At 35.8% G+C, this 23516-nt stretch overlaps 1 protein-coding gene and 1 long non-coding RNA gene across 5 annotated transcripts in view; one reads left to right on the top strand and one right to left on the bottom strand.

Moving 5' to 3' along the window:
• Positions 1-23516, top strand: part of ATRNL1 (attractin like 1) — a 430566-nt gene that overhangs the window by 259272 nt on the left and 147778 nt on the right. The gene's annotated exons all lie outside the window — the stretch shown is intronic.
• LOC146767078 (uncharacterized) lies at positions 138-23494 on the bottom strand. Its single transcript, XR_014956181.1, has 2 exons — positions 20028-23494; positions 138-16879 (listed from the first exon to the last, which is right to left on the bottom strand). It is a non-coding gene; the product is annotated as an uncharacterized LOC146767078 (long non-coding RNA).

The raw sequence follows: 23516 nt of genomic DNA on the forward strand, positions 1-23516 counted from the left end.
AGTCATATTACCTATTATATAACAATGCATTTAGCAGGAAATTAGAATGCTTTTGAGAAATTTACATCTATGGGGTAAAATTGGAATTCCCAGAAATGGCTAATATGTTGTTCCAATGGTGGTGATAAAATTAAGGGATTTAAAAATATTTCACTGGGAAGATTAATGTTTTTTTTTTTCTTTTAGCCAGGACTAGAAATGCAAATTTATTTTATTTCACTTTCCTGTGCTGTGCAATCCTCTGTGTACAGCTGTGCAATTTTTCCAGAAGACCAGTCTCAGGTGCCTCAGGACCCTTGCACACCCACTGGGATTGTAGGTGCACACGGGAAACAGAATTCTGGTGTGGTCCTCCAAAGATAATTTATTGCACCAAAACTTTTCTGTAGCTGAAGACAGGAGAGGACTATAGGGGATGAACTACAAAACCAGGCTACTGTGTTTGACCAATGCAAATGGAATTTTATGCATCCCCCTCTTTCTGCTTTACCAATTCCCTTCTGCTCTGTTCTTGTAGAAATTTGTGCAACACTTCCAAAGTATTTATTCACTATTGCACCTACAATGAAAAGTCTTGAGTTTCATACTTTGTGCCTTTTTTGACCTATAAATTATTTATAAGATAAACTTGATTTTGGTTTTGTGGTTTTCACCACTGCCATAACATTTAATTAAATAGTAATAGGAAAGATCAATACATACCAAGTTCTTTGTAGCAAAATATTGGGGGTTTTGTATTCTACAGTGTCAGTTTTTCATATTCAGAATCATTTAACTGTGAAAAAAATATTATAGATAGGTGCCAACAAAATTCTTGTTAATCTTCCCTTTTAGATAAAAGCATAAAAAGAAATCTTTATTTAAAATCTGTTTTATAGGTGGTTGGAGCATATGCCTAATAAAATTGCTATCCTATATGCTTAGCTTCAGATTGCAAGGAATGTGTCCTGAAGTTATAAACCCTCTGAAACAGAGAAATAAAAGGAAATCTAACAGATCATTAAGTACAGGGGTACTATCAAGCGTAGCTTTAATGTCACAGAGATCTCATCTTTTAGAAAGTTTCAGTGCACAGTAATATGAGTTTTAAGTGTGGTAGTCAAGTTTTTGTAACACATATATGTATGGCCAGTCTTAAACAAAAGAAAAATCTTGGTTTGTTGTTCTTTTTTTCCCACCTCTACTTTGAGTGAAATACAACCATAAAATGCAAGAAATAGACTTTGAAAATCAGCATTACATCTTTATTCAATGTAAAAGCTAAAAATTGAAATGAAGAAATTCTCAGAAAGCTACTGTTAAATATTTAAATCAAGATGTTGAATTTTTGAGAAATCTCAGAAGAAAAAAAATACCTTTTTTTTTGCCATAAAAGAGAGCTAAATTAATTTCTGATCCATAATCTTCTCTGAAGACCTCCTGAGTGGAAGAAGCATTCAGAAATGAAAACCAAGAACATACAATACTAACTGCAGCTTTCCAGTGAACCTCAGGTCACCTGTCATCTCTGTCAAACTCCATTTTCCACTGCACTGAAGTGAGTAAAGCAAGTGGTCACCATAAAAATGCCTTTAATATGGCAGTTTCAAGTGTCATTAACCTCTGTTCCATCTGCTTAAGGAGAATGTGGCCATCTAATTGCTGAGAATGTTGTTACACTCAGAGCAGTCAAGCATGTAGATTTATCATATAGAGTCTGAAAAAAAACAGCTCTCTTGATGTTCTGCTGCTGTTTGTTGAATTTGTATGAATTCACTCAACAAGTGAATTGTATATTCCTCATTTAGGGTTTAATTCATGTGGAAAATATGAATAAGCAATGGAAAATCAGGGGGTTTAACAGTCTGGTTCTTTGGCTCTTGTTGACTCAGATTAATTTTTCTTTAGGAACTTTTAAACCATAAGGCTCAAAGCCCTTTAAGCATTTGTAGGTATCATTTTTTAACACATGAAGACAGAGATGTGACAATACGCCACCATATCCAGTAAGTTGGAATAAAGGTCTGAGTGTTACCTGCTTGCTGTTTCCATATCTCAGTACACGCATTTTTACCTCTTATCCTGCTCTATTCTTTTAACATTCTGCTCTTCACTTCTTTCCACTTTAATCTACCCCTGTTTGTTCAACTTGTTGGATCCTGAACACTTTTGAAAAGCCTGTGTTGGGAATTTTAATTTTAGTATTAAGAACTTAAAGAAAAGGAAAGGTCTTGGAAAAGATTCAGGACTGACTTTGTCAGCTACCTCTAATGTTGTACTTGATTTATTTGTCTCTCTGTTACTTTGTTATTAATTCTCTCCCAACTCAATTTGCTAAGGAATAAGGAAGGTTTAGTGAAAAATGGGAAAAGGAAGGAAAACCCCATGAAATTCTATGGATGTACAGAGAACTTAAGATGAAGCATTCCTAATAAATCCCTTTAGACATTGCTTTTGCTGAAGACATTAAATGAACCATCTCATTTCTTTTCCCTGCATCCAGATCAGAATTATAAATAGCTATAAGTAAAAATACCTCATGCCCCAAATAGTATGGAATGTGCTGTCAACATATTCTGGTCTGCTGGCTGGAAATATTCATAACTTAATAAAATTGAACTGATTTTCTTCAAAGGTGGGATGTCTTGACATTCTTGGCAAGGTCAGTAAGTCAGATTGGAGTTTCAAGTGTTTAACTTCAGCTTCTCTGAGTAAAGAGCCAAAAAGCAGAATTAGAATTCTCAGGAAATGAATCTTCTTTTAAATACGTAATAATCAAAGGAACAACCTAAGCAGTTAAATTATTTTTCTTTTTTTTTCCTCACACACATTCATAAAATACAAGAAAAGGCATCCCAGAAGAATTCTTTTTGAGTAAGTTCTGAGTAAAATGAACTCTATGAAGCATCAAATGTAATGATTTGGCAGAATGTTTAGTATAATGTAAATTACAATAAAACATCTAAGGTAAGATGGAAAAGAAGTATTTGTGGTCATATATGTATTCCCTGAGATTAAACATTTTTTTATCAAAATATTCCAAAGCAATAAATCTAATAATATAATAGAATTAGCTGATACTATTCAACCAATCTGTTCCTGATTCTGCAAAAATCAGCTACAGCTACTCATAATTGTTTTAACTTCTGAATAATTTTTTTGTAACTGTATTTCCATACTAACAAAAATGTATTTAGAAAAAAAATAATTAGAAAGAATAAATAGAAGCCTTTTGAATGCTCATTTCTCACTTTGTAATGATTAAAAATTTGGGTTGTTCCAGCATGCTGGTTTATTGCATAGCTGCATTAAAAACTTATGTTTCTGGAATTAAACTGCTATGGTTTAGTAATCATTTTTAGAAATAAATATTCTTTTTCATTAAGGAAAATCTCTATATTTATCATGCAAGTAAAACAGCACCTTTTAAGAGAGCATTGAGTTCAATAGATGTGTGTAGCACATACCTGGTTGGCTGTGAGATAAGTTGTTAAGTGTAAGATTTTAAAGTTATTTTGGAAAATATCAGAATATTTCTTTAGGTAAAGTGTCCTTCTATGGAACTACAAAAGGGTAGATGTCTGTACATCTCAGAGCATTTATATTTGAACAGAGTGATTGAACTTACAGAACTGTATGCTTTGAATTAAATACACACTCATCAAAATAATTAAAGAGGAATTGTAAGCTGAAGTGAGCAGTGGTGGGAAGATGCTGTTCTCCTTTGTGTACTTGTCATCTATATGAGATGCAGTACTTGAATGTAATTTTCTCATTTTGAAATGAATATTTAATTAAATTACTTTAGAAATACTTATGGTTAATGAGAAAACTCAATTTGCCAAAAGTGTACTCTTGGAATACTTTTTGTGACATTCCAATCTTGAATCCTCATACGCAAGTATTATGCAAACATTATTGCTTTGGCAAGTGACCTTTACCATGGTTTGTTTTTTAATTGAGCAAGGTTATTGAATTTTCTAGATTTTTAGGGGTTTGTTGGGTTTTTTTGCATTGGTTTCTATGACAATGTTACACATAAGACATGAAGACTAATTGCTGGCAGTAAAAGCATCTGCAATTGTAACTGGTGCTTTTCTGCATTTTAAAATGTCAGGAAATGAGACATTTAATTTTTTTTTTTTAAATTTATTCATTAGCATTTCCTGAAATATGTTTGCTGAGGATGGCAGCTCATCTTTTCCAGTAAATGTGAGAACTGTGATTGTGTCCAGCTTTTCTTTTCCAGCTGTCACTAGCAGAGTGTCATAATATTTAGAGATACACTCTATACCTGTCAGAGTTTGTTACAGTTCAGTGGTGCATGATGAAGTGTGAGGGACACAGTCTTCCTACACTACTGACGGTATAAATGCAGTGATGATACTTCACAATGACTCCTTGCTCAAGGTCAGGACAAAGAAATTCATCTGTGGTGCTCAACAACTCACTTATTAATTGCTGAGTTCTAGAACTCAGGGCCAATTTCTTTAATATGCCTATAATTTGATGGAAAGATTGCTGGGTGTTTATGAGAAATGCAACAAACTTTTGTAACAAGTACAATTTTTCCATGCAAATTATTTAAAAATGAACTGATTTAATCATCTGAAATTATTTCCTTGCTCAAATCCTTTGAAATGAAATACGATAGCGTTAAGCTTTTGCTATTTTACCTGAGGATTAGTCCTGCTGGTATTTGAAGATATATCTGAAAAGGTACCTCTGACTAATACTTATTCTGGTAATTTTTATAACACTTTCAAAAAAAAAATTTAAAACTTGCTAGCTAAGGGATTATTATAAGCATATAAGAATAATATACACCTAACTCATTAGCCTTGTTCTTCTGTTTTGCTAAAATACGCAATTTTAAGGTTTTAACACCTCAGGTGCTCTTGGCTTATTTTGTGAATGCCATTTAAATGCATGCTAGTGGGAGTTATGCCATTAGAATATTTGCATGTGCTACTTTCCAGTTGCTAATTATCTAATAAAAAATACTTGCTAATTTACAGATGTTCTGTTGCTGCACTATTGTCCTGAACCTTTTTTTCTCCTACACTGTTCCCTTGAAATCATAGGGCCATAAAGGAGGTATGACTAATTGCATTACTAATAGCATATTGGGATGTTTAGATCCTTCAAAAGGCTTCTTTTTAGTTCTTTCTTTCATCCAAACAAGTACATAAAAATATCTCAATTTTCAGCTGGAGATCTCCAACTCAGCAAACTTGAGCAACAGTTTATTTTTTAAAAAAATGCTGTTCAAATCACACAATAGAAAAATTCCTTCATACAGAACCATTTCAAGTAGAAAGGGGTTTTGAAAATCTGAAAATTATTACCAAAAAATACCTTCAAATGACAATAAGAGTGGAAAAGTTTTGTATGTTTTCTGAAGAGTACACGCCTTGGACAAGCTGTTCCACCAAGCTGCTGGGTAATATATCTCCAAACCTGCAAATGAATCAGTGTGGCAAATGCCCTGGCACAACTGGGCTGAGGTGGCTGAGATCCTCTGAGCAGACTCTCTACTGTTGTGCATCCTACTCAATTCCAAGTGTTAAAATTCATGGCATTTCTTGGGGGAATGAGGGGGTGTGCCTCTCCTGATAGCTTTAGTCATCATCTGTCTCCTGTCTTGCAAGATTTGAGAGGAAGACATCCTGTTTTTCTCACTGTTTTGGGGTAGAGTTTACTTGTTTGGTTTGGGTTTTTTTTTATTATTTGTGTTGGTTTTTTTTTTGTTTTGTTTTGTTTTTTGACTGTGTGGTTTTGGGATTTGTGGATTTTGTTTGTTTGTTGGGTTTTTTCAACTGTACTGAGTATAGAAGAGGAGAGGTGGGGCCAGACTGAAACATGCTGTTTAGTCTACTGCATCTGCTGGTTTAAAAAGAGCTTACCTGAGACTCATAAAGCCAGCAGCCAGTTTGGTCAGTTTGTTTTCTGGGCACTCACAATGGACAGGAACAGGGAAACGTGCCCTTATTTGCTACAGGTTTTGACTCCTCTTACATCACTTTAACCTCCGGAGCAGAGACGTGTAGGAGATCAGAACTTCAGTTTTTAGCAAAGGCTCCCTTCACAGATTTGAGTGAAAAAATAGTATCTATTTCTTTCTTATGTAACAGAAAGAAGCCTGTATGCCATCAAAAGGCCTTGTGAAAAGGTCATTAAACAGGGTCATTTTGGTGTAGTTTTGCTCTTGACTGCAATGTAGATTAGTTCACCTACGCATCACTAAATATTGCTGTCAGAAGTTTCTGAATAACTTAAAAATATGCTACAGAAATTACAAAAATTGGTTTCAGGTGTACATTTTGCTGAAGAACTAAGAACTACTTTAAGCCCTTAAAACTTTACCCTTATCCTCAGCATTTGTCTTTATTGAAAAGCAGCCCAATGTCCATTAATCATTTTGCTTTTCAACATTAACACAGACAAACCTAAAGAGCTATAAAGGTATAAAATGAAGGTGTGTAATATTAGGTCTGAAACTTAAAGTCCTACAGTAAAGCATGCAATAATTTAGAGAATGCATCCATAGCACATGTTCTTAAAAATATTGTTACAGTATATTAATCAAGTTATCATGTCTGCTCCTTTCCCTAAATATTTATCTGAAATATCTTTCACTGGATAATTGTAAAGGGATCAACAGAAGAGAGACAAGAATTTGTCTGAGGTTTGAAAAAGTCCTTATAAGATGCTGAAGATCTCAATGTAGTTAACAGAATGAAGGTTAAGGTGAGCTGGTTAAAGCTTATCTCATCTTTACAGAGAAAATTGCTAGCCCTAAGTTGAGTTCTTTAATGTAGCAGGAAATGGTATAGCAAGATCCTATAAAGAGAAATGGAATTTCTCAAAGGTTTCAGGGGTTCTCTATCACTAAATAAATGTTGTGTGGTTGATGCATAAACTACTGGGGGCAATTCTTTAAGGTATGTTACGGATCAAGTCAGACTGGATCATCCTAATGGCTCCTTGGTGGGCCATTGGTTTGGTCCTTCTCTAGGCATTGAAATGTCACCTCCTCCAATAGTGTGCATCATTCTTCTTTTATGCACATACAGATCTATTCTTGCATTTTCTTAGTTTATGAGATCTGATGTGTCTGATCATGAGGTAGGACAGCAGCTGGCAGGTCTCTATTACAGTTGTCATTGCTTACTTGAAAATAATTGCAAGTGCAAATAACTACAGTAAGTTTGTATAGCTTCTATTATGTTTCTAATCAGTATAGGCAGTTTTTTTTTCTGTTTTTCTGCCTTATTATACAACATTATAACCTATTTTTCTTCAAACATCACACACCTTTTCAGTCCCATAGCCAAGGAAACTATTGAAATATATTAACAGTAAGATGTCATTAGTTTGAGTTGGTCTCCTTTCTTGAGTGAGCTATGTATTGGCTGCCAGGTTGTGTGTGGAACAATTTTGTTTTCACTTGTGTAGCAAAAACCCCATCATGCAATGACAATTACTGAGACTTATATCCCATAAACTCTACTTCAATTTTTTCTTCTTCTGCACAGTTTAGGGACAACTTAGATCCCTTCAACACTTGGAGATTTGCACTGAAATTATTGACACCAAATTGTTATTTCAAGCATAGATTGCAAATCTTTTAAAGCATTTATTTGAATTTGTGTCATATACTGCAATTAACTTGCCATTACTTGCAGCTGCCCTTTCCAGTGAAAAGATTAGAAGATAGGAATTTATAATCAGGAACCTCAACACAGCTGTCAGAAAAGACTTGGGATCAGTACAAGTAGTCTCAAGGGACAACTTGAAAGGCGGATTTGAACTGTGAACTTCTGTGTCAGAATTTTGATTGCCAAGGATCCTTCTAGGTCACACAACAAGGATAATGAGAACTACAGTCTTAAATGCTCTTGGACAAAAGTTTATTATAACTGCACAGAGAAATAGCCCAAATATGTCACAGTAGATTCATGGTTATTACTGAAACAATGCATTAATGTTGGCAGTCACTTGAAATATGGTATGTATATAATAGTTTCATTTAGTATCACTTAAAGGTCTCTATTGCAAAGAGGCATGACCTGTCACTGATGTATGCTGCTATAACAAAATATGAGAGTTATACCTTTCCTTTGACAAATTTCAGATCACTCATCTACAGCACAAAATGAGAGGAATGGAGGAGAAGTTATAAAGAGCTTAATTTGGCTTTGTGCTGTGTGTTTTTTTGTTTTAGAAATTTAGGTGATTTCCCCCAAAATAAAGAACATCAGGAGATTAGGTATTGTTCTTATTATAATTTAGTAAAACAACCCTTTGCCTATAATGAAAAGAAAAAGAAGCTTTAAAGTTCCTTGGTTTTTAACCTATTATTTTGTGATGGCCAAAAATATTTCATTTTAAATATCACTCCCAGATGTGTATGTAGTTCATTCTGAGTTTAATAATTCAGAAATGTTGTACACCACAATAAATATGTAGTAAGAGAGTGTCTGTCTCTGCCATAGAAATGACAGAAACTGAAAGAAATGATGGCTTTTCTGAAGGAAAGTAAAAGTTGTCTTCTCTTGTCTCTCTCTGCTGTTACCTTTGGAAAGAATCAATGTTTATGTTGCTATCGAGGTGTTGTGACATGGTTTTCAAACTGACTTGCATGTCATGCCATGGTGGTTGGGAAGACAGTGACTGTCACCAGCTTTCAACAGGAATATGGATAACAAGATTAGTGCCTCCATATAGTGCAGTAAATAATTTTGCTACAGCAGCTGATGCTAGGAAGAGTGAGTTTGTGTTTTACCATGAACTCTGATACCTCTGAGGTGGCAGCAGTGATTTCAAGAAATCTATTCCTGCGATTTTTAAATCACTGCCGAAATGAAATAAGGAAAGACCGTGGAAGTTCTTGGGAAAAAAAAAAAAAAAACACCAAACAACTAAAAATCTTGCTTTACACTTAAAAGAGCAGCTACAGTTTATTCTGCTAGTGAAATATGTCAAATTTGGGATTTTATTTCTAAAATGTGTTCAGAAGTATAGCCCTATTGAGGAGACCGTATTGACTGTGTAATTCAGGATGCAACTAAACAATGAAAGAAGAGTTTAATAAGGTGGAACTGATTGGGTTGGACATTCGTATACCTCTGTGAGTATTGTTTAATTGTCCATGAGATTGAGCTGTTAAATAAGCAGACTAATACAAACTGAGTAACACAAGAAAGAGAACTAATATGAGATCACAAAAATAATTTTGTTTCTAATATATAGTTCTTAATTATACTGTTCTACACTCAACGCTGTATGCTTGAAAGCTTACAGTTTGCATCTGTGTTGAAGAAAGCAAAATAAATGTTATTTGTCAATACTTTAAATTTCACTCAGGTACATACAATATGTACTTGAATTTTAAGACATGGAACAGATAAAAGATTGCTTGGTTGACACTATAGGTATGCCTGGAAGGTGTAATAGAGAAAAGTTGAGGTTGAATTTTTGATATTATTTTACGAATATGGAGTGAGTGGCTGATTGAGAATTGGATGACCACATCAGGAATGCAGAGTATTGATTCTTTGTTTAAGAATGATGGCCTGTCTTTCAGATGTAAATGTATCTGTTCTTTCTGGTCCAGCTGTGCCAGTGGAAAAGTTATAATCCTGTTTCTAAGTCCAGCTGCTCCTCATTGCCTCTTCTGGGGTCACCCTGCTCCCAGCTGTGCTGAGTGGGTTGCCAGGGCTCACTCAGCCTATTTCAGTCAGAATTACCTGGGCTTGCAAAGCCCTGTTTAAGTAAGTGAGGCTAAGGTGGAGCTAATTATTTTTGGTAAGAGGGGTTAGTTGACTGAGTTGGCATTCACCATATCTGGAAAAAGTAAGTGGCTGCTACCTTTAACTTGTTATTACTTGTTTATTCCACCCAGCTTAGTGACTCCTCAAGATGACCCTGGGCAGCAGCTGGCTGTTGTGCTGAGGGGAGACCTCTTTAAAAACTGAAAAACTGTGTTGGCACTGACCAACCTCACATATCCCCATGAGGAGCTTGGTAGCTACAAGGGTGTTCCACAAAGTGTTTCTGCAGTGGTGTTTGCGTGGTCTGGGAAGGTGGTGGGGATAGTGGTGGTTGTTGTTCAAGTGGGGGGGAAAAAAATCATTCTTGGTTTGCTTCTATCTGTTGACATATAAATGACGTGAGTTGGGGAGATGGAAATGAAGAAACTTCAGTTATCTTGTTTCCAATGTGGCTTCTGTGCTTTCTGCAGTCAGCATTTTCTTAAAGACCCTTTTTTCCTAGAGATCTGTGTAACTTTGTGAATTTTGTAATTTAGGCTGTATTACAGGCAAACTGTTGGATGGTTGTGAGAAAAATGGCTAAAAAATAGTTCAGTAGGAAGCATTTTTGTAATGGTTGGTACTTCACTAAATAGTGAAGGAAAGCAAGCATAAAAGGTAATGAACTTCAGCTGAATATCACCTAAGCATTAGCATTCCCCTGGGACCAGTGTTGACTAAATTTTAGAAACAGATTTCTAAGTAGCTGATTTGATGAAATGTTCTCTACTTCAGTGTTTTGTGGTGGGCTGGGTATGATACTTTGAGGAGCTACGCAGTAGTTTGGATTTATTACAATTGATGTGGGATGTCTGCTGTAAGAGTGACTTATTTCATGTAAATTAACACAAATTTCTTAACAAGTGTCCCTTTGTAAGCTAACATACACTAAAAGTAATTTTATTTGTTAATAATGAAAGCAGCTGTTTCATCAAATCACCATATTTTGAATTCTGCCTGCATTAACAAGCAATGAAAATGCTTTTCAAGTAAAAACTCTGCAGGATTTGAAGTTAACAGAAAGACATGTATGGTTTGCATCAAGGAGGATCTTGCTCATTATCATTAGCATTTTACCAATGCACTGTAAAAGATGACTAAGTTCTTAGAGCTACCAGAGTGCCCTGGATGTGTTGCCACTGATGTTTGTGGGAATGAAAAGTCAGAATGAGTTGGACTTAAATATCTGTGGCGCACTAGTCAGATTAATCATGTGAGTTTACTTTGACAAAATATGAGATGCTGGGGAAAAATTTTACTATGAGGAGTTTGTTCTCTCTACCCTCTTTGGGACTGTGGGATGTGATGGGTTGTGCTGTAATCACTTTGAAACTCAGGATACATTTGAATTTCATTACATTGCAAAGCTATAAAATTCATTGCATTAAAAATAATTATTTAAAATTCAGTAAATTCAGATGAAATGACAGCAGCTCTTCAGCTGTTAGAATGAGTTGATTAAGTTATCAAAATCAGGCATATGTATTTTGCATTAATCAGGTAAAACTACATTCAAAAATATTAATATAATTTTTCTGTCAGATAAGTATTATAGAGTATAAGTAATTACATCCATTAAAAAAATGTGGTATTTGGGAAGGCCTTCTATGGGACAAATTTTTCTTCCACCTTTTTTTTTCCACCATTGGACACTATCACTCATTTTTAGTTTTTCCCTACCTGTTTGTTGGTGTTCATTCTGGCTCTGGCTGAGAGAGGGCAAAATATTCTCATGTATCAGGAGAGTGCTGCACTGAATTTACTCTCCAAGAGAATGCTTCCCTCGTACTTCTCTTGGCAACCATCAGCCACACTTTAAAATGCTGCCAGGACTCCAGGGGATCCTTGATACCAATCTTATCTGAGGGAAACGTCTGCTGCCATGGTCTTGATCTTCCTCAAGTATTGTGCACTCCGAAAGTGCAAATTTCTCTCTGCCTAGTGACATGTAGTTTTAATAGAAGCAAAGAAAATCTGAATTTCTTAGTAAAGGAATATTACAGCAATATAGTAATAAAGTCAAGAGGGATATGTATTAAGATTTCTGTAAGATTATGTATTATCTCCTGGATAGAGATTTGAGAGTCTCTTGGTACATCTGTCTGGAGAGAAAGTTATGTGAAAGAGAAAAGAAAGTGGAATTTGTAACAGGCAAGTGAACTGAGTGACCACATTGTTTTGCAAGATAATCTACAATTAGAGAGGAGTCACCATGACAAAAAGGACTCGTGGCACTCTGCCACTGTTGTACTGCTGAGCACAGGTGCTAAACAGAGAGTTTAATGCAGACCCATATGTTGTAAGACCTCAAAAGACTCAAGGAACCTTGTTCCAAAGCTGAGAACTCCTGAATGTAGGTTGCTCAAGCTCTTACATAATTCATGTCCTTTATATTGGTGTTAAGATGGTCTTTTATAACCTGAACACAGATTTTAATTTTTTTTTTTTTTCAGGAAAAAGCAGAAATCATAATATTCCTCTTGCTAAATTTCTAGTTTATCTCTAAGGTATTAAAGTACAGGATCCTCTTTGACTATAAAAATAGATTGTTTCTAATGTGCAGGTAAAATGTGTATTAATAATTCTTAGGAAAAAAGAATGTATTTTATCTGAAGTGTATGCACTCTTGGAAAAAATTCACTTTGAAGTGTTAAATGTGGAAAAAACATCCACCTTAATTAAAATTTGATTAAATTATGGGGAATAAAAAACTTGCAATAAGAAAAATCAAATGATCATACATAATTTTACATTGGGAAAAGTAGTTAGAGATGGTAACTGACCACTCAGCATACAAGATCAAGGCTTTTTACATTCGAAAATGGTTGAGTGCTACTTTTTAATATATTTTTTTTAACATTACTTTCATTTGTGGAAGTAACTTACTAAAAATACCACAATTCACAAAATTTTTTAGATGCAGAGTTACCTTTGCATACAGTAACTATCACTTTTATTAAGTACACATATCAGTTTTGGTAATTTTTGTACAGACTGTCTTGTATTTCTAGTTTATGAAGCAATTGCTGCTTATGTGTTATGAGAAAAGAAAATATCAAATTCTGATGCAGACCAATAATATAAGAAAGTTGAATCAAATTTGCAAGTTGTGATATGATTTATCTATTTTAATGCTTGTGGACTCATCCACTTTTAAGAGGGCTGAACCCATTTCAGGCTGACACTTGAAAGTCAAAATAAAGCATTAGAGTAGATTATTAAATCCCAGTAGGAAATAAGATGAGTCAGACAAGAATTTGGCTGCTACTCTGCTCTGTGAAGTTCTGCAAAGGGGACAATGTGAAGACTGAAGAGTGAAATTTTGTGGTGGTTTATTGGCTGGCAGATTTCTCTCAGTACAGAATTCTTTGAAAGGTGTCACACCATCCGTGTGCCTCCATTAATGATACAGAGCCCATCAACTCTTCCAGCCAGAAGAATATTGTGCCAAATTACCTTGCACAGTGGAATTTCTGGTAATGTGCCAGATATTCATTTTTCTTGCTGAACAGTGATTTTTCTTCCCACAATTCTCACCACCATGCAAAATACTGTTGTTAAAACTACTTCCTAAAGGCTTACAGAACACTTTAAGAAGTTTCTTTTGAACACAAGAATTATGTTAGGAGTAAAAGGGCTCAACCTAAGATATCCAAGATCTCAGGAAACTAAAAATGGACATCAGTGAAATTAGTGGACTGGCAGATAACATTCTGGAGGGAGAGTAACATCTTCTCACAATAGCCATGAAAGTGTTTTCTTTCTGTTTCTCTTGCTCCTGTTGACATCTATGGATATCTGCAGTCTGGTCTCAGTGGCAACAGACAAAATTGGTGACCATTTGTAAGATGTGTGAATGTGTAGTGCTGCCAGTGTTGTGGGCAATATTTTCTGGGTTACATATTCATTTGTAAGTGAAGTCTGTATTGACTGCCCACCTGTAGCAGAAGAATGCATTTCCCTGGTGCCCAGAGGGTCTGTTCCTGTTGCTTGTCTAAGCAGCTGAATTAATTCAGTGTCTGTGGGCAAGGAACACCTTCCTGCTTTACTGGAATAGAGAACCAGAGCCTTTCTGGCAATCTGAAGAAGAAATCTGCAGCTTTTGTGAAAGCACAAGGCCATGAGCAGGAGCAGGTTCTTCCCTCTGGGCTCACACCCTGTTGTGCTGGGCTGTGGGGCTGTGTCAGGCACCACCTGGAATCCCAGCTGACCCTCTGGATTAGGCTGTGCTGTTCATTTGCTGAGAGCAATGCAGCTCTTGTGGTTCCTTGCTGTGGTAAATTATTTGGCCACAAAACAAAAAACAAACCAAAATAAAAATGGGAAAAAAAAAAAAAAGAAAAAAAAAGAGATGGGAGAGAGGGAGAAGGTGGTGGGATACAGAGAATAACCTTGGCTCTTGGTCCCAAACTGGAGACCAGTGCTCCAGGCTCAGTACCACAAAGCATATGCTATTCTTCCTGCAATAGGAATCCTTTGCTTAATACTTCCTGGTAGAAATTTCTTTAGTGGTGACTGTTTGTTGTAGATGTAAAAAGGCAAAATAAAATTATGCAACATTTAGGAATTGTACCTCAGCCAAAGTGGCTTACATTCATTTGAAACATCATCTGTCTCAGTAATTAGAATACTTACAGTTAACAGGGACCTGGCCCAAATGATTTGGTTTTGGACTGTGTTCTGTTTAAGCATCTGCCCTTGAGTTAATTTTTTAAAATTTCTCAGTATGTTCTAGCTGTGGTCTGCATATTTAATTTCTCTTGGATGTTTTGATACCATTATGGATGCATGATGAAACCAAAAAAACTAAAAAAATCTTGATATTTTCTGTGTGGATAGAATATCGAACTATAGTGGTTTTCATTATGAGAAAATCTTTATTTCTGCAAAATTAATATTTCTAAAAAAAATTTAAAACATTTAGAGTGTGGATGTAAGAATCCCACTTTTACCTCAGTGACTTTCTAAGGTAAAAAAAAAATGCCTTAGAAAAGTGGGAAATTGTGTGACAGTAGGAGGAATAAATATTATGCTAGAGTAGTAGGAAATTATATTAATTTTGTTATTTTAAAGTACAGACATTTTAATTCAGTTACAATATTTTAAGGGCATATGTTGGGACAAGTTGGATATATTTGCGTAATGTTATTTTGTGAATTATTTTACTGATACCTCCATTTGTATTCTTACTGAAGAAGAGATGCAGAAATTCTAGTTTAGGATGCTAAAATATTTAAGGACATTGAGATAGCTGTCACTTGAACTTTTCTGGACATTAGCCTTTCAAAATCAAAGTAATATGGAAATATTTACTGATTTTTTATTTCCAGAGGTTTTAAAAAAAGAAAATCCTCATTTTTAATATTAAGTAATAAATAGAGGGAAAATTCCCAGTAGTTTTTTGGGTTTTACCCATTCTTCATGGGTAAGAAGGAAAAGAGAAAAATCTTTGATGAATGGAGCTTTGGTGATGTCAGTTGAGGAGCTCTGACAGAAAATTGACATAAGACACTTGATCTTGTACCATATGTATATATATCTATATATATATATATAATATCTCCATAGGGTGTGCTTGTGGATATATTTGTGATTCACAAAAGCATCTTTTTTTTCCCTCCAAAAGAGTTGCAACATTGTATAGAGTTTAAGAAAAGTAAGAATTTTGTGTGTGTTACTTTTCAATCAAATATCTCAAACTTCTGCACAAAAATGAGAGCTACCATTCCAGTTAGAGCTGGAGGAAATAAGGTCAGGGGTGTTCAAACCACACTGCAGCTCACAGCTTCAGCTGGGGCAGGGAGAGGGGTAAAAACTCTGCTTCTCTTATTTCCACTGTACTGCCAGCTCTGACAAATGCCATTTAGTGTTTTTCTGTTATGAGGTCACTGCTAATGACACCTGAAATGTAGATGTGAAATGAAAGTGTGAAAAATGCTTAATAGCTGTTTTGTCAGGGAAAAGTTATCCATAAAACCACTTTGTACTTTTTATTGGAACAATTCAGCTATTAAAGCATATTTAACAATTCCAATTTTTTGATGCGTGGTATGCCGTAATTACCATCAATTTTTATTATTTTTGGCAAATGATCATTGCTGTGCTCAGAGGACTTCACCTAGACAGATTTTCCCATTTCATGCAGCACAGAAGTAGTTTTTTAGCTCCTCTAGCAGTGCTTATGTTCAATCCACCATATTAAGCAGTGACCTATTAACTGGATGGTTCAAAGGCTTAGCAATACATGTGTTTGGATTTAGATTGGCTTCCACTGTCCTAGAACTTAAGCTCAGTCATTTAGAGCTCCTAGAAATCATCCTGGAACAGTGAATTTAATTCACTGGTTAGTAAGAAAATTTTATAATTGAGCACCCTTAAACCCAGTGGAGTTACTGCCCCATATTAAGGAATCCTTATCCATATCACATTTTACATCCAGTCATCATGCTTTGGCTTGCTAGTTCATATTCTTCTGACAGAACTGACTGTTGTGAAATACTTAGCATTTTCCTGAACCATCATCTTTTGCACTAAAAAGTTAAGTATGTTTTAATTTTATCAGTATCGTGTTTGACTGCTACATTGCTTTTGCCTTCTTTATGTAGTAATGACAGCAGAGATAGATATTTAAAGTAAATGAATATACTTCCAGGCTACTTAAAAATGTTATAGTTCATTCTGATCATGTTGCCCTTTGTTACCAAGTGGTGGAGTGGCCAACATGCTGTGTTAGGCACAGCTCAGTAGTGGAAACAACAAATTATCAGCAAATATTCATCTGGCTTTCCTTGGCCTTGGGTGGCACTGGGGACTGCCGTGGTTCTTTTGTCAGTAATGGGTCTTCATAAGTGGATCTGGTCCTCAGACTCCCAAAGGATGATTTTGTCCCCTGTGCCTGCTTGTCCAGATGATGTCTGAGACTTTTGGGGGCTTTGTCATTGTCTGGCTCGTGGCTAAAGGATGTGCTCTTGGCTGTGCTCCAATAATAATCCATTCAGTTGCTCCACGTCCTGGAGCCTGGGGATGAGGAGAGGGTGACTCCACCAAATAATGAAGCCTCTCTTCTTATTGGCTGGATGGCAATTCTGTACAATAATAAAATAAAGTAATTAATGTATCTTAATTATAGTCCTCTTTAAAAATCCATTGCATTAGCGTATTTTTTTCCAATAATGTGCAACTAAAAAACCAAACCCAGAAAATATACAGATGCAACTTTGTTAATAATTCATACACACATTTTAAGTGCAGTTTGGATAAGGTACAAAAACAGAGGAAGTACTGAGCACTTTTTTCTTCTTTTCATTGACTTGGTTATATTTTTTTAATACTCTGTTTCACACTGTATTGCTTTGAGGATCATGAAGGCCACCATTACCTATCTGCAGATTACACTGGAAAATGCTGATTTCTTTAAATTGTAACTAACTTGTCAGCAGTAAAAGTAGCAAAGATTTTGAAATGTATGAGAAGATATCTTGTTTGTGATATCTTTGTTTGCGATAGCCATGTATCTTTCTGTCCAGAAGAGATCTTAAGAAGCCTTAGTATTTGGCATTTCATTTAATTTCATAAATCAGAAAGAAGCAAACTGTAGGCTTCCATTCATTTTCTTCCAAAATTGGGGGTGGGGGGAAGTAAATTATTTAAAAGCAATTAGCTGCATGCATATTGTCCTGGCAAACCATTCTATCCCTTTGCTATGTAAATTTTGAGGCAAACATGATTTATGTGTCTCGTTGATATGAAGCAGGGGAAAACCAAGGCTGCCCTTCTAAACTGATGTAGGTTGCTTTCCATTCTAATTTTATTGTTATAAGAAAAATAAGTCTAAAATAAGACTTTTTAAAATAAACTAAATATCATTAAATAATATTATTATTTATTCATGCTTAGTTAAATATAACTGGAACATGAAATAAATGATTATCTGTTTTGGATATAATTTCATCATAAGGCCTTTGAAGGTCATTTGGACTACACAACTAATTAATGTTTTATTTCCAGCTTTCCTTAATTATTCTTGCCAGATGGTCCTTTATTTGTGTTATTGCTTAGAGTTTCCAGCTGAGGTTGTTTGATTGTTGAAGAAAAATATGTGATGGCACCATAAGATAACTGTAATTGAATTGTTAGGTATGTTAGAACATTCAAGCCTTCTGTCCCTGCTTTAGCCACATCTGGGAAATAAGTTTGTTAACAAAGTGCTTTGGCACCTCATTGAATACTTGATGTGATATATGAAAATGTTTAGAGCAAGCTCAATTAGCATAAAAGCCTGTAGAAATAGAACTCTGGTAGCTTCTCATTCATTTATGAATTACAAAATCTTCTGGGGAAAATGCACAAATGGGTAAATTACCAGGTGGTTGGTTTTGTTTGGGCTTTTCTTTGGTGGTGTTTGTTGGCATCCGACTTCCTTTTCTCACTTCTAGACAATATTGCTTTTGTGTTTATAAAAAAAAGTAAATAACAAAAAACTAAATAATGTGATGAAAGCATAATTATAGTCATGCTATTTGGCTGTTAGGTTGACTTTGGTAAATAACATCTCAGGAGTGCTCGTTTTGAAGAGGGTTAGGTACAACACTGGCAGATGCCAGATTTGGGACCAGGAACTTGAATGCAGCATTTACATTAAACTGTTTTGATTTAATCAGTCATCAGCATTGTTTGCATTGTGCTAGTAAATAAGTATCACACTTATTCTTTGAAATTCCCATGGTGCCAGGTTCTATATAGCAGCAAATAAACATGCATGTTCTAAAAAAGCAGAGGAAGCGAGAGGAAAAATGGTGCATGATAGTACACAAGTGCACAATTTTGTTCCATCTCTTTTCCAGCCATTCTTTTCACTGTTTTTCTATAATCATCAATTTCTATATGCAGTTTTGGGAAATGGAGTTGAGTTTACAGAAGATGTTGGATATACTTTATAGATATGTGTGTCAGGAGTAGCTGGGATGAACTGAGATATTTGGGTGGGAAATTGCTAATGGTTGAATAAGAAAGGTATTGACACAAAGGTTCAAGATCAGAAGGAAAAACTGGCTTATCTAGAAAGTGAAAAGTAAGGTGTATCTTTGTTTCATTCATAGCTGTGTCCTTCAAGATGTTTGGGTAAAATGTTCTGTTAATACAAAAAGGGTAAATCAACTACAAATCAGAAATTTCAAGAAAAAGCTTGCCATAACAATGGATAAGGGTTTGTTGAATAAGAATAATTTAGAGATTACTTTCCTCTGCTGTTTTATTTTGTTTTGTGCTAACTAGCATATTAGAAAACACTCTGGAATAAAACTATCATTCTGATTGTGGAAGTCAGTTCCCAGTGTTGAAAATATCAATGTGCTATACCAAGTTTCACCAGTCTAGCACAGCATTTAGAAATATTGGTAAATTTTTGTGGTGCCTCTTGCTACTAGACTATGTGTTTAACAGCACAGTGTATCTCCTTAGCAAATCCTCCCTTATTTGAGGAGTGGTTTAGCTGAGTAGCAGAGAAATCCTCTCCCCATCAGACAGTATCAGAGATGTGTGTTCTTGGCTTCTGGGTGCTCTGAACGTAAAACTCTCTTTGAATGTTGGGGGAGATGGGAAGCAGCTGCTGCCTTTCAGAGCACAAATGTAGGGCTTTGAGGATGGAGCCCACAACACAATACAGATGCATCAAATTAAGGTTCTGCCCACTGGTGTCTGCTACTTCCTCTGTAATTCCAGCATTTTGTGCTTTAACTCGTTCGGCTGTTAGAATGTTATAAATATGCATTTTCTGAATTGCTGCTCTGAAAAATGGGGCCCTGGAGCTGGTGGTAACATCTCTGCAGCAGTGGTAGAGTGAGTGGGCACTTCTGTCAGCTGCAGGAGATCTGCCCATTCATATTTAAATCCAGTCCTTGTGCCAGAACTGCACAGCAAACTGTTCACAAGCTCATCTTCTCCAGTGCTAAGCATGCAAGTCTCTGAGCCACCAACAAAAGACACACATGAATTTCTGTAACCACCAGTTAAATTCACCAGAAAATGCTTTTAGCCACTGGTTACCCAAATAAACGCAATAGGTAAAAGAAAGAAAGGGATTTCACCTTAGTAATTTTAGAACTCTTTTCAGTTTTAGCTTTCTTCTTTTTATCAGTTCACCATTTCTCTGCTTTCCACATCCCTCTCTTACTATACAAACCAAATTGCATACTATACAAACAATATTGCATGATATTTTAAAATAAAACTTACAGGATTGTAGATGAGCTTTCACTCCTTTCCCCTCTTTTTATCTGGTGTAGCAAAATAATAAATTGATGCTGATGCCCCATAAGCAGCCTTGTCATCTATGTATTGAACTCTGCAGCTTTACAGACAGTCTTTTCTAAAGTCTCCCAAGAGGTTCTGCACTCTTCTGTTTCCACTCAGGGCAGCAGGAAGGAGGGTGGCCAGCTGGGAAGAGAGACAAACCATAACAGCAGCGAGCTGACCTCTGACTCCAGGATCTCTGTGAATGGGAGGCTGGTCCCAGACAGTCTCTTACCACAGCAGGATATCCCAGTGTGAAATGCCAGCATGAAATTACTGATTATCCTGCTTTTTAACTTCAGGATATGCTGCTGACTCTGTATTTTCATAAAGTCACCATCATGCTACAGAAATATTTGCAGGAAGAGGTATTATCCTGCCCTTTTGATGTTAAATTGTATCAGACCAATTTAGCAGTCTTTTGTAACACTTATTTTAATACCTCTGCCTTTTATAGGGATTTATAAAAATGCTGTGCAGAAAAGTCTCCAAGCAATAGATTAAGTGGGTTTTTTTAACCTTATTGTGTAAACCTCTAAATGCTTTGACATTACATATGGTTTTTCATGGTGTAGAAGATCAATATTAGTGTTTCTTCATGCCCACAATGCAAGATGTATTACTCAAGGTGCATGACATACTACCTCACCAAAGTACCCACTGAGATTTGTAGGTGGTGTTGGGTTACAACTGTTTTTTTCCTGGAGGCTAAAATTGCCTAAATCTTGTATCTCGCTGTTCTGTTTTTTCCCTCATTATATATTTAAGAGAGTCAAATCATTCATCATTCTCAATTACTGGGATATAATCCACTGCATGCAATGTGAGCTACAGACCAGATGCCTGGAAATTCCTGCACTGACCAATAATCTTAGGTCCCAGTACACATTCTGTTTTTAATACAACAGTAACATGTTTGTTTCCTATTGAATTATTTGCAGAAGATGCATCCCCATCAAAGGTTCGTCAGGCAGGTGGTTATCAGAATGGGACTCAATCAGGGAGACTCAGAGCAATATAAACATTCTGAGCTCTGTTCCTTTTAACAGCCCATAAAATGCCAATAACATTTAAAAGGAATAACTTGATTTTGTTAAAGGGCGGGATCTGTCATGGGAACTTGAGGCTGCAAAGTGTTTAAATGAATGGCTCATAGTGAACTGGAAGTCCTGCCCTCTCTTTCTATGGGTACTAGGGCAAAAGTTGCTTTCATTTTACAAGTGTTTCAGTTTGTCCATGTTCTCCTCTGCTGTTGTTGCATAAAATAATATATACTTCATTATTTCATGCAGTAAATTCATTAGAGTTAAGATACAGACATCACACAAAATTAAACACAATCGGTGTGAGCAACCTGTTTTAATTTTGAATTTTTTGATTTGCTGTACCTTCACATATTTTGTGCCAATTCATGAACCATAGAAACAAATATGAGGTACTAAAGAAGTTTAAAGGCTGTGGGTTTCTTCAGACAATGAAGCTCAATATCTGGTGGAATGAGGATGCAATGAAGTATCAATATCAAGAGGTCAATATTTGCAGCATTTTTGGTTTTTAAATATGAATCTATAGCATCAACTCAGTTTGTGTCCAGCAGAGCATTTATATGGGATATTTTTTGAAGAGCTACGAGGGAAGGTGTTCTGTTGAGTAAGGCCCCACCTTGAGTGCTGTGCTGTTTTGGACCCCACATTTCTAAAAATACACTGAGGTGCAGTAATGTGTCCAGAGAAGGGCAGTGGGGCTGGGGAAGGGTCTGGAACTCAAATCTGGAGGGGTGGCTGGGGGAGATGGGGTTGTTTAGCCTGGAGAACAGGATGCTCAGGGAGAACCTTATTGTTCTCTGCAGCTCCCAGACAGGAGAATGTAGTGAGGTGGGTGTTGGTCTTTTCTGCCATGTCTCAAGTGAAGGGATGAGAGGAAATGGCCTTAAGTTGCAGCAGGTTCAGATTAGATATTATGAATTTTTTTCTCACTGAATGAGAAGTCGGGCACTGAGATAAGTTGCCCAGGGTAGTGGTAGAGTCACTGTCTCTGGAAGTGTTCAAGAGGTGTCTGGGTGTGGTTTAGGGATGATTATGGCAGTGCTGAGTTCATATTTGGATGAAATGATCTTGATCTCATCCAACCTTGATGATTCTGTGATAAGGTTGTGATGGTGTGGGAATAAATACTGCTCATTCAGCTCAGCACACCAGTGACCTTGTTATCCCAGTTTTCTGGGAAAGTATTGTCAGAGATGTATTTTAAGGACTGATGGGAAGGTTTCAATGGGTTAAATTTTTTGGGTAGCCTGAGGAATAGTGTAGGGGAAGGTGCAAATGGTCTTCTAATTTCAGAAAGCAGCATTAATGATTCAGTACCCATAATGATAACATGTGAAAAGTCCTAGATAAGAGAGAAGAAATTTCAAGAGGTTTTGAAATTGAAGGCAAGTAAAAGTTATTGGAAATTATAGAGAAACCGAGGAACAAGGTGTTAAGTAAAAGATGATATGATCAAAGTGATGACAAGCTAATGATGTCTCTAGAAATGCCTTGAATTGATGTAAGTGGCCAGGATTGCATTTGTTAAGGCAGGTGAGAGCTGCAGTGGTTAAAAGCTCTCACATTAGTGAGAAACAGAATTGTGAGAGTTATTAAATATGCTTACACAGTTCTGTGGTTGTGTTTTAATCTGTGGTGTTGGTATTTGCAAAACTAGAACTCAGCTCAACTAGTCGTTCCAGTCCTTTTTAATTGCTGTTCTGTAAAATACTGCAGTTGTCAATTTTGTTGTTGTTCATTGACACTCCTAGAAACGGAGAAGAAAATTATTCAGGTTAGCCCAAGTGATTTTTTTTTTCCTTGTGGATTCTCACTTTTATAAGCTATCAGGGGAAATTAAATGCAAAGTTTAACATGACATGTATTTTTAATAAAGGCAAAGAAAACTTGAAAATGAAAAATTAGAATCTTACACTTCAGTGCAATTCACTGTCTACAAGAGGATTTTTTATTAAGTCATGTGCCTTTTTTAATTTTTAAGGCTGATGCATGAGTAAGATAGATAGAAAACCACAATTAGAATTAATCCTCTGTCTTACCTGGAGCAGCATGTCCTGATTACTAAGTTAGTATTTTCTGGAGCATCACACTCTCTAAGCCTGTCTTGTTAATGGTTCTCACTGTGGGTAAATATTATCTGGATCAAATAGCAGCAAATGATGACTACTGCCCTCAGCAGCAGGCAGTTATGCAAAGTTCCTTTTTTTTTTTTTTTTTTTTTTTTTTTTTTTTTTTTTTGTGCCAAAGAATAATTTAATTATAGGTATGAATTGGAATAGCTTAAAGATAGCTTAAAGAGGAGAGTGAAATCTCAAGCTAGCCCAAATATAAAGAAACAAAAAAACCTTTTTAAAATAACTGGGAAAATTATGGGGTGATTGTACTA

This window comes from Lonchura striata, chromosome 6 (genome assembly GCF_050655825.1).
Source record: "Lonchura striata isolate lonStrDom1 chromosome 6, ASM5065582v1, whole genome shotgun sequence".
In the NCBI taxonomy this organism is placed as follows: Eukaryota; Metazoa; Chordata; class Aves; order Passeriformes; family Estrildidae; genus Lonchura; species Lonchura striata.